The sequence below is a fragment of the Ursus americanus genome, chromosome 22 (assembly GCF_024610735.1).
Source record: "Ursus americanus isolate L20-20 chromosome 22, mUrsAme1.1.p, whole genome shotgun sequence".
Classification (NCBI taxonomy): Eukaryota; Metazoa; Chordata; class Mammalia; order Carnivora; family Ursidae; genus Ursus; species Ursus americanus.
In genome coordinates, this window is record NC_142148.1 from 15,877,505 (window position 1) to 15,890,470 (window position 12,966).

Genomic DNA, 12,966 nt, shown 5'->3' on the forward strand with positions numbered 1-12,966 from the left:
TGAGGAAGACTGGTGGAGGGTGGGAAGAGGGAGGGGCGATGTGACACAGAATCAGAAGAGCCAGGATGTTCTTTGCTGTGTGGCGTTGGGCAAGCTGCCCTACCTCTCTCAGCATCCATTTCCTTGTTTGTAACGGTGGGGCCGATAACAGGGCCTTTGAGCAGTGTTTAGGACAAGACCTGCTGTATAAATACACACTCAACACATGTTCAGTAAAACCGAACTACTACTGGTTGCATGCTAGGATTACAAACAGCCACGGAATATGCTCTGGCTTGTGCTCTAGAAGAATTTGGGTCTAATTTCAACTTTGCCATGAAAATTATTTTCAAGCAATAGATCATGAAATAGTCATTCATTCACCCATCCATTCACCCACCCACCCATCCATCCACCCACCCACCCATCCATCCACCCATCCATCCATCCACCCACCCACCCATCCATCCACCCATCCAATCATCCATCCATCCATCCATCCATCCATCCATCCATCCATCCATCCATTCATCCTTTTGTTTAGTGCATATTTCTGTGGTACCTCCTATTTGCCAGGTATTATAAAACGAGTTAGATATAAAGAGGAATAAGATACAGCCCAAGGCTTCAGGCTTGTAGACAAAAAATTATACACGAGTAGGTACAGAGTGCTGTGGCAGAGAAGGTAGATCTGAGGAGGTCGGGGACTGCTTTAGAAGAGGTGCCATCTGAGCGGGATTTGTTGGGAAAATTCCTTAGAGAGGGTGTGAGTGGGGAGAGGAATGAGAAAGAAGCTCCAAAGCATGAGCATGGCCGGTGGGTTAAGGAGATGGAGAGGAATTTTCTGTGGCAAAACAGCCGAGGGAAGTGGCAGAGAAGATACCATCACCTCATCCACTAGGCGTGACTTTGCATATATCACTTAGTTGGGCCTCAGTTTCCTCATCCACAAAATGGGCTTTAGGATGTCACGTGCTGCTCAAAATATGGTCACCAGACAGGCAGTATCAACATCATCTGTCCACCAATTAAAATTGCAAATTCAGGGGCCTCACCTAGACCTGAATCTAAATCAGAACCTCTAAGGGTAGGTCCAGGCATTTGTTTTAACAAACCCCCCTGGAAATTTTTATATACATTGAAGTTTAAGAAGCATTGCTTTAAATCAGGCACTTGCAAACTATAGATAGCCGGCCCAACTGGCCTGCTGCCAGTTTTTGTACAGCTTATGAGCTGAAAGTGGTTTTACATGTTGAAATATTTGAAAAAAATCAAAAGTAGAATTCTACTTTGTGACATGTGGAAACTATATGAAAGTCCCTACATAATATCCTTTTGGCCCACAAAGCCTATAATATTTACTATTCAGCTATTTACAGGAAAAGTTGGTTGGCTCTGCTTTAAAGGGCCATGCAGTTTCCTTCCAGCTCAGGCTACTTCCGTGAAGTCTCCCTAACATACCCCATTGGGAAGAGGAGCTGACACAGATAACTCAAAACTATGGCTACTTAAAAAAAGTATTTTGGCGTCTGTCAGAAGGCATTCATAGTATATTATATTTGTCACTGGTCTTCCCTCTTTATGACAGAGGGCAGGAAGTGGGCAGTCTGGGAGTGGGTTTGTCGTGGAGCAGAAAGGAGCGCAAGCCAGCCCAGGGTGAGGGTGTGCTCAAGCTGAGACCTGTGGGCACATACAGAGGGGCCCCAGGTGCAGGATGGGCTCCCGACTGGGCTGCCCGCTGGTGGGTGTCTGGCCAGGGCCCACCCTCACATGTGCCTGGATGTTAATGAGGTTGTGTCCCCAGAGTTTCTGTGGGTACAGTGGCTACACAGCGCTGGCTGGAATTGGACAGTGCAAGGACAAATTCTGGCTCCACACTTCCTAATTCGGTGACCTTCAGCCATTTGCTGAACCTCTACAATTCGGTGCCATTCAATTCCTTGGATGTTTATGCTGGACACTGAGTGCTGGGGACACGCGGCGAGCAGGCCCCAGTTTCTCTGGCTACATCATGGAGATGATCCTTGCGGGCTGGCTGGGTGTCAGTTACCTATGCAAAGTGGCATCACTGGCGCATCAACGATGTGGCAGGCACCATCCCACAGCAAGCTCCAGGAGCCAGGGCAGTGAGCAGGCAAAGGTACAAAAAAAAATAGAGAAGGAAGAAGAGGAGTTTTTGAATAGCGTGGTCTGGGAAGCAGGATGGGAGGACTTGGGAGAGGGTAATGCCTTCCAGGTAGATGGAACAGCAGTAGCAAAGGCCCTGAGGCAGAACTGGCCTTGGCATGTTTGAGGAACAGCAGGAATGCCAGGTGGCAGGAATAGAGTGGATGAAGGGAACAGGCAGGGGCTGATGTTGGAGCTGTGCGTGTGAGCCAAATCACGTAGGCTTTGCAGAGCCCTGGGTTTGATTCTGGGTGTGCGGGGGAGCTCTTCAGGCCAGGTTAGCTGGAAGACCTGCTCCTCTGGGTTGTCAGAGGCCCAGACTGTTCTTCCGAATGACACAGTTCCACATCCAGGGGCCCTGGAAACCTCACAGATCTCTCCCAAGCAACACACGAGGTGCAGCTCTCCAAAATTAGATGTGGCCACTGCTTCGGAAAATCTCTTTAATCAACCTGTCATCAGTTCCCTGAGGGTTCATTAAGGACCTGCCCTTTGCCCCATCCTGAGTAGTGCTGAAGAGAATGTGGACAAATAAGATCCTGTGATTAGAAACGGCTGGGAGTCGGGCAGCCCTGAGTTATTACCTGGGCCTATCCTATTATTTCATATTGTGGAGCCTTAGTTTCCTCACCAATAAAATGGACTTACGCTAAACTGTCCTAAGATTTCTCATGGGAAAAATGGGTACTCAAATAAACGGTAGTTGCTATAATTACTGTTAACTCTCATTAATTCGCTCAATAAATACGTACTGAGTGATTATTATGAAGCCAGCAGTATAGTCCTGGGAGGGAGGAGTATAGAAATGAACAGAATGGAAAGGGTCCGTACCTTCCACAGAATCTACAAGAAATCATACAATAGAGTGTTGAGTACTAGGCAGGAAAGTACTGGGGGCTAAGGGAGGAAGAGGCTGGCAACTAACCAGACTTAGGCATTCAGGGAGGCTTCCTGGAGTAAGTGGCAAGCTGGGCTCTGAAGTGTGGAGTGAGCCAGGTGACAAGGGTCGAGGACGAGTGCTCCAGGTTGAGAGAACAGAGTGCACAAAAGCCAGGAGGCCTAGGACTTGCAGCCAGCCAGGAGATAAAGCTGAAACTTGCATCTTATCCCCAGTTTTAGGAAGTACTGATCAAAGGGACAGTATGTCCCATTTCCTCCACCTAACCTTGCACTTACCTTCCTCCACCTTACCTTGCAGTCAAAGGACACAGCAGTTTTCCAAACTGGAGGTATCGTCCCATTAATAGTTGGTGAAATCAATTTAGTGGGTCATGACCTGCATTTTTAAAAATGAAAGAACAGAAAAGGCAGAGTGTTTCATAGAGCATAAGAAAGCATTTTTTCCTGAAATGTTTGTTCAGCTGAAGATAGATGGACATATATAATAATGTGTGTGTGTATAAAAACTTCTGTGTTTACATGCATTGCGTATTTCTTACGTGATGTGTGTATAAATGTATTTCTTCGGGTTGTGGTCAAAAAAGTCTGAAAATCACTGTTCTAAAGTGACTTGACGTGGCATCTTCATCGAAGCCGCTGCCACTCCCACCTCCACAGCCTCTCCCTCTCCTCCATGCCTGGCACGTCAGCCAGAGATTAATTAAGCTCTCTAGCTGGGGAGGGGAAGGTGGCGAAGGCAAGGAGCTCCCGCTCTCCAACCCTACTATAAGCCTCCTGGCACCCCTCCCCCGCCTATAGCCCTCTTCCTGCCCTGGCCATATATAGCAAAACTAAAAATAGCTGCTGGCTTAAAGCGCCAAAGCAAGCAGACACCCCAGCCTTAAGTAGTAATGCTCCTTTGGCTGCCTGGCTGTTCCCACCCCAGAGACCCACAGACTCCAGGACCGGAAGAGCTACTGGTGATCTTTGCTTTCCGAGGTCCTTGACCTGGAGCCCCAGCCTTGCCTCAGAGGCCCATCAGCGTGCAGGCAATATGTGTGCCTATGTGCATGGACTGTCTGGGTTTTTCCTCAGATAGCCATCAGATTCTCAAAGTAATCTGGTGCTAAGTTCCAGAACCACTCTTATAGTCAGTCATCCTTTCCCCCAAAATGTGCAGTGGAAAAACCAGGCCCAGGGGCGCCTGGGTGGCTCAGTCAGTTAAGCGTCCGACTCTTGATTTCGGCTCAGGTCATAATCTTGGGGGTCGTGAGATCCATGCTAGGCTGGGCGTAGAGCCTGCTTAAGATGTTCTCTCTGCCTCTCCCTGTGCCCATCCCCTGTTCTCTCACTGTCTCTCAAAAGCAAAAACAAAAAACAGGCCCAAGGTTAACTTTGTTCATAAATCCAATAGTAATAATAATAATAATAATAATAATATAATAATAATAATAATAGTTAATTTTTGGCATGCTTACTATGCGCCAGGTGCTCTTGGCATGGAACATATGTTATTTAAACCTTCATGGGACACCTGGGTGGCTCAGTTGGTTAAGCGTCTGTCCTTGGCTCAGATCATGATCCCAGGGTCCTGGGATCCAGCCCTGCATCAGGCTCCCTGCTCAGCAGGAAGTCTGCTTCTCTCTCTCCCTCTGTGCTCTCTCTCACTCTCGCTCTTTCTCAAGTAAATACATAAAATCTTTAAAAAAAAATAAACCTTCACGACAACCTTCTGGGGAAGTACTGTTATTATACCCTATTTTACAGAAAAGGCAAAGGAGACAGAGGATTTATGTACTGTATTCTCTCTCACAGTCCTCTAACTAGTAAGAGGCAGAGATAGAATTTGATGGTAATAAGTGATAATTAAATAGCTCATAGTATATGGGGCGCCTGGGTAGCTCAGTTGGTTAAGCTTCGGACCCTTGGTTTCAGCTTAGGTCATGATCTCGCGATTGTGGGATCCAGCTCTGCATTGGGCTCTGTGATCAGTGTGCAGTCTGCTTCAAATTTTCTCTTCCTCCCCCTCTCCCTCTCATTCACTCTGTCCCTCTCTCTCAAATAAATAAAAATCTTAAAAAAAATAGTTCATAGTATAAGTAACTATTTTAATAAGTGATACACAACTATACAAAATAAGGCTGGCTACATAATTTGTGAAACCCAGTACACAATGAAGATCCAGGACCCCCTCCTCAAACTCATGAAGAATTTCCAGGTAATGACAGCAGAGCATTATACCAAGTGTAGGGCCTTCTAAGTGCAGAGCCCTGAGCGATGACACAGGTAGACGCTCGTGAGGCAGGCCTTGACGGTGGTCACAACTGCATCTACCACTTATTCTGTCTTTATACCAGGCTCTGTGCTAAGAGTCTTACACACATTATATTATTCTGGCTTATTAATAACTCTCATTGACTACACTAGTGGCGTTCAAATCTTTGTGGTTGCAACCCGCTGTAAACTAAGCATTTCACCTCGTAATTCTGTACATACACACACTAAAATGTAAAACTAAAATAAATCATCACAAAATAATATTTCCCTTCCTATATGCAATGCTTGCTATTTTTTTTCTTTTATTCTGTCTTGTTAAGAGAATTAAATGATGCCCTGATAGAGGAAAGCACTTAGAACAGAGCTTGACATGTGGTTAGGGCTTTTATTATTATTGTTGCATACTGAAAAGATGATATATGTTTTAAAGATTTTATTTATTTATTTATTTGACAGAGAGAGAGAGAGAGTGAGAGAGCACAAGCTGAGGGAGCAGCAGAGGGAGAGGGAGAAGCAGGCTCCCTGCTGAGCAGGGAGCCTGATGTGGGGCTCGATCCCAGGACCCTGAGATCATGACCTGAGCCAAAGGCAGATGCTTAACTAGCTGATCTACCCAGGCGCCCCTGAAAAGATGATATTTTTTTTTAAAGATTTTATTTATTTATTTGACAGAGAGAGACAGCCAGTGAGAGAGGGAACACAAGCAGGGGGAGTGGGAGAGGAAGAAGCAGGCTCATAGCAGAGCAGCCTGATGTGGGGCTCGATCCCAGAACGCCGGGATCACGCCCTGAGCCGAAGGCAGATGCTTAACTGCTGTGCCACCCAGGCGCCCCTGAAAAGATGATATTTTTATGTTTAACTATGACAGGTGGGTCAAAACCCCAGGCTTCTGCTCTCTGGATCTGATTTTCTTTCTCTTGCCCAAAGCTGATGACTTAAGCTCATTTTAACCCAACTGACTGTGAACATGGGAGCAAAATGAATTTGCCAGGATAGGAGCCTGAGCAACACCTAGTGTCACATTATCTGGGTCTGGGGTATGTGTTCCTTGAAGCGACTTCATTCATTCATTCATTCACTCATTCATTCTTCAAAGGAATATCTTTTCTATTGATCTGTTCGTCTACCTTTATGCCACTATCGCACTGCCTTTGTTATTGGAGCATTATAGTACATTTTAAAGTCAGAGTAAATCCTCCAACTTTGCTTTTCTTGTTTAAGACTGGATTCTTCTAGGTCGTTTCCATTCCCATATATATTATAAAATCAGCTTATTGATTTCTACTAAAAAGTAGATGGTAATTTGATGGGAATTTGATTAATAATGCATTAGACCCATTTATCAATTTGCAGAGAATGGACAACTTAATGGCAGTAAGCCTTCCAATCCATGGACATGGTATATATCCCTATTTATTTAGGTCTTTAATTTCACTTAGCAATGTTTTGGAGTTTTCAGTGTTTTGCACATTTTTGTTGTTGAGTAAAATTCATAAGTTTTTAAAATGGAATTTTAAATTTCATTTTTCCAATTGTTCATTGCTAGGTTATAGAAATGCAGTTATTTTTGTACATTGACTTTGAATCCTTTTATGCCACTAAAATTAATTTCTTAGTTCAAGTGGGATTTTTTGTTGTTGTTGTTCTTTTTTTGGATTTAAAAGGAACATTTTTTAATTTAAAGTTTCTTGATAGGGGGCGCCTGGGTGGCACAGCAGTTAAGCGTCTGCCTTCGGCTCAGGACGTGATCCCGGCGTTATGGGATGGAGCCCCACATCCCCACATCAGGCTCTTCCGCTATGAGCCTGCTTCTTCCTCTCCCACTCCCCCTGCTTGTGTTCCCTCTCTCACTGGCTGTCTCTATCTCTGTCAAATAAATAAATAAAATCTTTTTAAAAAAAGTTTCTTGATAGCTATTAAAAATCAAGTGTGGAAGTCCTAAGAGAGTCTGACAGGAATAAAAGAGGCATGTGGTACTTAGCATTTGCGGCTTACAGTAGCCAGCTCTGGGTTCGAATCCCAGCTGTGCCACTTCTTAATTCTATGAATGTTGGCACATAACCTCTCTAGGCTCTCATTGCCTTTTTTCCATTACAGGTGTCAAAATCTTCAGAATATGGTTGAAACAATGAAATAATACATAAAAAGCACTTAGCATACTGCCTGGCACCTAGAAAGTGCTGAAACGATCCCCCTTTCTGCATTTCCTCCATAGTCTAGAGGGTGAGCTAATTCAGGGTGGCCTGAACCACAGCTGTTTTGGGGAGACTGGTTCAGCACAGAAACTAGCTTTTGATTTTGGAGCAGTTAATAAACTAAGACTTTGATTCGATTAGTTTTGCCTTGAGTCCTGCCAGTGTAGATGGAACTTATGCCAGGCACGATTCCATTTCGAATGTAGAATCAGCATAATTTAACCTCATCTTGAAAATCTCATGTCCCAGTTCACAGCTAGGGGGCCAGCATGACAGCTGGCTGAGCTGCTGTCATGGCAGCTTCTTGGCTTTATGTGGGACCCCAGGGGAGCAGAGTGGACCCTCAGCAAGACAGGAAAGTGGACACAATTAGTCTTTCTTCTCTGCAGCCATGCCTTCTGTGGTGCATGTGTCCAATTGGCCAAATCTCTGCACAAATGCTCCTGTCCAAGGCCAGGCCCTTGGGATTCATCAAGCTTGCTTGTTTCCAGAGACTGCAATTCTGTGTCCCCAGCAGCTGTTCCCTGGACCAGCCCTTGCTGCCACACCCTTGTGAAGAATGTTAAGTCTCATTTTCTGAGGGCCCTGGTTGAGGCTGGGGTGCAGGCTGAGTGGGACAGAGTTGCTTCCTGCCATAGACCAGAGGGCTGTCCTTGTCCTCTCCTATCCCTTCCGAAGCCAGAGCCACAGACTAGGTGGACAGTTAGGACTGGTCACAAGTGAAGCATCCAGGACCCCTGCTTGTTCCTCTATAACTGAGAATTGACTGACCCAGACCCACCTGGCAAAAGCCATAGGATGATCCAGGGGCTGTGGGAACTCCAGAACCCCCTTCCCTCCAGGCAAGCAGAGAGCACCTTGTGCCTGGAAGTATTCAAGCATGTGCTGCTGACTGTCATATGGACAGTGTAGAGCAGGGGGTCACACATGCAGGCCTGAGGGCTGCATACAGCCTGCAGGAAATGCTCTGTTTGGCATGCACAATGTTTGTATTAATTTTATATTTTTAAGATTTATTTATTTATTTTAGAGAGAGAGAGTGAAGGAGCGTGAGCAGGGGGAGGGGTAGAGGGAGGGGGAGAGAGAGAACTCTCATGCAGTATCCCTGCTGAGCTCAGAGCCTGACATGGGGCTCAATCCCAGGACCCTGAGATCGTGACCTGAGCCAAAGTCAAGAGTCAGACGCTCAACCAACTGAGCTACCCAGGTGCCCCTATGACTTTTATTTTTTAATTAATTAATTTTTTTAAAAGATGTATTTAATTTATTTTAGGGAGGGGCGGGAGGGGCAGAGGGAGAGACAGTCCCAAGCAGATTTCACTGAGCACAGAGCCTGATGCAGGGCTTGATCCCAAAACCCTGAGATCATGACTTGAGCCAAAACCAAGAGTCGGATGCTCAACCGACTGAACCACCCAGGTGCCCCTATGACTTTTATTTTTAATTAAATTTGAATCCTTTATGGATACCATCTTAACTAAGTGATCAAATTTCACATCGCTGATGACAGGACGACCTTACAATATAGGCCCTTGATGGGACGTAGAGAGAAGGGCACAACATCACTACACTCTAGTCCTGCCAGGAAGGTGTGGAGAGCGGGCAGTGTACGCAGGGTCTTGTAAGCCATCGCAAGACTCTGGCTTTTACTCTGAGAAAAATGAGGCCTATAAAAGTGACATGATCTGACCTTGTTTAAAGGGATTCCTTTGGCTACTGTGTTGAGAGACTGGGGGAGGGGAGGTGGTGCAGAAAGGGTAGAAGCAGGGAAATGAATTAGTTTATTGCAATGTTACGGGTGAGAATACAGGCTTGGGCCACCACCTTGTAGCAGGGGAGGTGAAAAGAAGTAGGTAAATCCTGGATGTATTTTGAAGGTAGAGTCATTAGATTTTGCTGATAGACTAGACAGGGGGAGTGAGAAAAAAGAGTTGAGGCTTTGGCTTAAGTCACAGAAGGATGGCATTGCCCTGACCTGGGATGGGCCAGGCGTTTGAAGAGGGAAGGTCAGGAGCTCGGTGTTGGACGTTATGGGTGAGAGGATGCCTGTTGCATGTGCCACGTGGGCATGAAGGTTGTGAGCAGGCCTGAGCATAGAAAGGGGGCCAGAATGACCCATGTGGGGCCTCCTTTGAACCCAGACTCTTTCCTCTTGATTTCTTTTGCCTCCCTTACACCCAATTATTTCTGGTTTCAAAGGCCCTCAGGGTTACTGAGCTGACTCAGAGACTGGCAAAGGGACTTCCACCCAGGCCACAGGTCCCCAGGCCTGGTGGTACCCAGATGATGTCACTTGCTTAATCCCCTGCTTCTTGCGTGAGCTGTGGGGTGTCCTCTGGGGTGGCAGCCTCTGGATGTGGGGGTGGTGGAGCCCTGCAGGCTACAGGGACTTGTCATACACCCGCTGTAACCTGACCCTGCTCCCAGGAGCTGGTCACAAACACTGCTAGCTCGTCTGCTTTGGGTTACCTCTCAGCAACCCTGGAAAATCAGGGACAGTGGAGCTTTGATAGGTGGCAGTGTTTGGGAGCCATAGGAAGGGACATTGGTGCCACCTCGCAGGCAAGCCAGAGAGCAAGGCATTAGGATTCAGTATCATGATTGATTAGCAATGTTTGTGTAGTCACAGGATGGATAAGAGATGGCGCATATAACAGATTACTTGTTGTCTTCAATTAGATGGTCTCGGAGAGCCACTCTACCTGTGACCTTCTCGGGATTGAGATAGTCTCACTTACCCCCGAGTTGAGGTTGTCTATGAATGTGTTACACATTGGCAGATAGCAGGAGGGAATATGACCGTCTGTATTACATGTGGGGTGCCGGCACCAGCTGCTACCATCTCATGAGAGGCCATCGCTAAATTTTCAGGAATTTTGCAAGCTGGCTGTTCAACCGTGGCCTGACTAGCCACTGTGGGTTATTTACATGATGGAACTTGGCTAGCACTACAAATTAGGGTTGTTTGTTTATTTTTCCAAAGAGCTATTCTACCAGCATACCACTGAACATTGTGCTAATATGAAGTGCCCATTTTTCCTTCTTACCCAGATGGAGGGTAACCAATCATCCTGCTTTGCCTGGGAACTGTCCTGGTTTTAGTACTGAAAGTCCTATGTCTTGGGAAACCCTTCAGTCTGAGGCAAACTGGGATGAACTGGTCGTCTTGAAATTCTTTCCCATGAAGTGAAGGGAGCCCACATTTGTTGAGAGTCTGAGATCTCTGCTAGAGAACCCATGCAAACCCTCCAGCAACCCTGCAAAATAAAATTGCTCTGCTTACTTTACTGACCAGAGATAGACTCAAAGAGAATGTGCCCAAGGCCATGAACTTGTTCACTCATCTGACAGTATCTGCTGAATGCTTTCTATGTGTCAGACATTGCATTGAGTGCTGGTGAGTACGGCAGCCTTGGTCCCTGCCCTCAGAAGCTTGTGTTCTAACAGCAGAGACCAGCATTGCACAGCTAGCTAATTACAAGTGGGACAAGCAATTTGAAGGGAAAATAGAAGAGTGTACGGGGGTCTCGGGAACCTGATCTGGTCTGGTAATCATGGAAGGCTTCCATAGGGAAGTGGTTTTGAGGCTAAGATCTGAAGGATGAACAGGGGATGGCTGGGTAACAGGTGCCACACTGTGCCAGGCACAAGGAACAATGAATGTAAAGGCTTGGAGGTGGACACAAGAAAAGGTTGTTGTGTTCAAGAAAAGGCAGGAGAAAGAATGGAGTCAGTGAGGCTGGAGGGTTGGCAGGGCCTAGGTCATGAGGGCTTTGTGGGTTGCAGTGTAGAGTTTGACTTCACCCTTATGGTAGATACTGCTGGACACCCTCATTTACTGCTCAGGAGCAGGGTCCTCCCTCCACACCACTCCCTCCCCAGCCCCACTGCCAGGAGTGCTGGTTGCTGATGGCTCATAGTGGGGTGCTGTCATCTGTCAAAAGGAGTTGCTAGCTCTGTGGGCAACCCTTAGCTAATGAGTGCTTGATACAGGAGTTCAAAGACCCAGCCTCCTTGGGCCTCTGAAGGGCCATAGCAGCTCCAGAGATTCCCATGGGATCAGTGGAAGCCTTGGTTACAAGAGTTCAACTCCTGCTGTTGAATCCTGCTTCCTTCTTTACAGATGTTTGTCCCAAGAGCATTCCCCCCAAATCACTCACATACAATTTTGGCTTGAGGACCCAAGACAATCCTCAAGGCACTCAGAAGCCCCCGTAGGGTTTTTAGGTGGGGTTACCCGATCAGAGCTACATCTTATTAAGGAGATGACTCTGGCAGCAGCAAAGGATGGACTGAAGCATCAGGGGAGGTGAAACACCAGGGAAGATGCTGTTGTAGTAAACCAGGGAGAAGGGTGCAACCTGGACCAGATGGATGAGGTGGAGATAAAGAGAAGTGGGGGAAATTAAAACAATATTCAGAGTCAGGCCTGTCTTTTTCCAAAGCCCAAACAATTTCTATTATTCTGCTGCCCACAAAGACATCTCAGGCCTGGCTTGCTTTCTCAGGGACACTGGGTCCATGGTCTTTATCAAGGTGGGTTGGAGCCAAGCTGGGATGGGTCCCCTATACTCAGGAGCATCTATATAGGTATTTGTGGCATAGGGCATGCCTGTTCATTGGTTCACCCTGTGCATTGGTCCAATTCTGGTGTGCCGGGACAAGAACCACTGACCCCTGGACTCTCTGGTGCTCAGTCCCCTACCTGCCATTCTCCATCCCCGTCTGAAATATGCTGATGACACATGGGACACATGGTTCCATCCAAAGATCTTGTCCTAACATCTGACCCTATATGAGAGAACTTAGAGAAGGGGATGGCTATTAGCCCAAATAGATGAGACAGAGACAAGATAGCTGTGATAGGAGGTAAGAAGAGACAATGTCTCAAGCAATGAGAGTATGGAGGAAGGAAGATAGCCCAGGAAGGTTTCCTGAAGGAGGTGGCTTTGATGCTGGGCTTTGGTGGATTTGGGAAGATAAAACTGGGAGGACGCATTGGGACCAGGTCATGAAGACCCTGAACTGTCAGGTCAGGACTTCCATATGCAGCAGGGACCCCTGGAGAGGAGCTAGTCATGATTCTTCTCTCTCCATTTCTGTTCAATCCTCCAGGGACACTGATGTTCAGACCTCAGACAGTCTCCTAGAAATAGGCAGGTGTCACTGGCCAGAGGGGGTGGTGTTTTCAGTGTCCATTCTGTATTTGGAGGCAGAATCCCTGATCTGGCTCACATGTTTTGTCTGTGTTTCAAAGTGGACTCTGGATCTCCTAGACTTCCCTTGGGTTTCTGAAATGGTCAGCTTCCTTCAGAGCTGAGGTTTGGGTGGGGGCTTTCAAACCTTACAAACCAAGTCATTTAAATTCTTAGTTTCAATTGTTCCAACTATGAAATCAGAATGATGACACCTATACTTGTTAGGATTTTTTTTTTTTGTCTGCAGGCAATAGAAAACCCTAATTCCAAGT

At 46.6% G+C, this 12,966-nt stretch overlaps 1 protein-coding gene across 2 annotated transcripts in view; it reads left to right on the forward strand.

Moving 5' to 3' along the window:
* Positions 1-12,966, forward strand: part of JPH2 (junctophilin 2) — a 64,362-nt gene that overhangs the window by 923 nt on the left and 50,473 nt on the right. The window lies entirely within an intron of this gene.